This window comes from Rhamphochromis longiceps, linkage group LG13 (genome assembly GCF_057381845.1).
Source record: "Rhamphochromis longiceps isolate RC_006_pf linkage group LG13, R_longiceps_female_GT1.1, whole genome shotgun sequence".
Classification (NCBI taxonomy): domain Eukaryota; kingdom Metazoa; phylum Chordata; class Actinopteri; order Cichliformes; family Cichlidae; genus Rhamphochromis; species Rhamphochromis longiceps.
The window spans coordinates 31,497,564-31,500,065 of record NC_140569.1 but is presented as its reverse complement, the minus strand read 5'-3'; the positions used below and the strand labels follow the sequence as shown (position 1 = coordinate 31,500,065).

The 2,502-nt window shown below is 42.7% G+C and overlaps 1 long non-coding RNA gene across 1 annotated transcript; it reads right to left on the bottom strand.

The window, feature by feature from the left end:
* Positions 1-259: 259 nt before the first annotated feature.
* On the bottom strand, positions 260-2,502 carry LOC146656109 (uncharacterized). The gene is made up of 3 exons (XR_014914410.1): positions 2,371-2,502; positions 1,733-1,865; positions 260-1,607 (listed from the first exon to the last, which is right to left on the bottom strand). It is a non-coding gene; the product is annotated as an uncharacterized LOC146656109 (long non-coding RNA).

Sequence of the window (2,502 nt, the reverse complement as noted above, 5' to 3'; positions counted from 1 at the left end):
TTCATTTTCAAACAAGAATGAAGCTTTTCTGAACAAGATCATTATAAGAAACAGTAGCTCCTCAAGATACAAAAGATTGAAAGGGGAAGTCGATGATGATGATGTTGTCAAGAATCACACCTCTGGATGGTATTCATAATGACACACACACACACACACACACACACACACACACACACACACACACACACACACACACACACAGAGAGAGAGAGAGAGAGAGAGAGACAGATGAGACACCCAACAGCACAGTCAGGGAACAGCTGAAAACAGGTTGATGTTTTGCTATATCTATATTTGACACTGGCTTTGCACATAAATGGAACCTTGTTGTGATAAGTTGTGGTAAGACTCTGATATTGTTGAAATTTGAATGAAAGAACATACCTATATCACAATATTGGTAATGGTAAACCTACTAGTATTTATATATCACCTTCGTACTCAATTTGAGCATTCAAAGCACTTCATACTGTAAGTCACATTCACCCAGTCACGCGTACAACTATCACACACACTTACAACTCAGGGTTCAGCATCTTGCCCAAGGATACTTCAACACTGAGTCACTTGACAGCCTGCTCTGCCACCTGAGCCACAGCCATCCTATTGCCATCAGTTCACTGCCAAATTCTGCCAACATCTGAAAACTCAGGCCATCACTCATCAAGAGCTGATGAATTGCTTTGTCAGTTAGCTTGTACAACTGTCACCAGATTTATGCAGTGTAGCTAAGTTTCAGGTACAAGGTTGACTGTACCTGCTAACATTTTCACTAGCTGTGCTAGTTGGCTAGCTTGCAAAATTACTTCAACAGCTGATGCTAGCATGACATAACTGATGTAAAATGTCAAAATAAATATTGATTTTAGTCATCATGCAATTATTCAGTGGCAGAAAACAAGGACGTGTAACTACTTTCTGGGACAGCCTGCCCAAGACGTCTGGGCTCCAGTTTCACTGAAGTTCAAGTGCTTTGTGTTAGAGACTACACTGCATTGAAACTGAGAAATCGAACCGAAGAATGCAGTTTGCCTGAGTGTATGCATGAGCATTATTCAACAACAGCTGATATATCACTGGGGACATTGGTCTTTGCTGATAAGAAATATAAAGAGCCATAAAACATTCATTAAGATGCTTACTTGTGTAAGAACATTTTAAGTCTGAATATTTAGAAGCATGTGTGCACTACACAGCCATCAATATTATATTCCTGAATTGACCACCTGGTCACAAATGTTTTTGCACACAGTTTTAGGAATATTGTCTCACAATTAACATTTAGGAATTACAGCCATTTTTACATCATCATTATAGCTTCAAACACTTAAATGTATCACATGACAGCATTCTTGAGTGTTTCACAGCATCAAGCCAGAATTTTTTATTTCTCTTTTTCTTCTCCAGAGATCAGCACTCTGCAAAAGATCATCTCCTTGCTGGTGGAGCTCAAAGAAGAGCAACAGAAGCAGTGGGTGGTGCTGAGGGACATCCAAGCCCGACTGCAGGGTCAGACTGCCGACGACGACGAAGAGGAGGTGGAGGCACTGGACATGGAGCGCCCTCTGAGGACCCTGAAGGAGCTGGATGAGATGGAGACCCAGCTGGAGGACCCGGCAGTACAGAAGAGAATGGTAATTAAAAGGTGCTGTTCACGTGCTTGACTTGCCTAAAATGTGAATCTGAGATTTCTGATGATGACACCAGGTCAAAATTCTGGGTGTCTTACTTGTCACGGATGGGCGGGGCTACTATTGATGATGCAGTGAGACGCCTGATGCACACACGCCTGAGCTGAACAGGGTGGGCCAAGAGGAGCTTCAGGAACACTCGCCTCCAGGGGGTGCTCTTCTGTAAGTCACCTTAAAGATGTAGAACAGAAGCTTAGCCCAGCATGGGTGGTAAATAAAGACTAAGCTTTTCTAACCCTCAGGTGCTCTGACGCGAACTCCAGTAGGTAGGGATGGGTATCATTTAGGTTTTATCCGATACCGGTGCCAAATCGGTACTTTTGAAAGAATGGAGAACACAAAATTGGTCCAAAAACCTCTCATGTTCAGCTGTGTTTTGTAAAAATATAACAGTGTTAGCCTTTTCTGCAGCTATGGGGCATATATGGTATCACTCTTGGCTGGAAGCAGTGCTTAAACAATGGAAAAAAACACAAACTTTGTCCAAAAACCTCTCATGTTTAACTGTTTTCCACTTTTTCTTTGGTCATTTTAGCCTTTTTAGCCAGGGTGAAGGGAGTATCTGCCATCAAACAAGAAGACAGCCGCATGTAGCTATGATGATGTTTGCTAGTTCACCTTACATGCATTAATGTAATAATGTGGTTAGTCTACTCAACGTAAATTAGCTACTCACGCAGAGAAGAACGGCTGCTGCCACCATCATCCTCATCATTTCTGCTACACTGGCAGGGCTAGGGGCCAGGACTCTCCTCTTCGTGTTTTTGGGGGATGTTGCATAACAGGCAACCCACCGGCAGTAGATGTG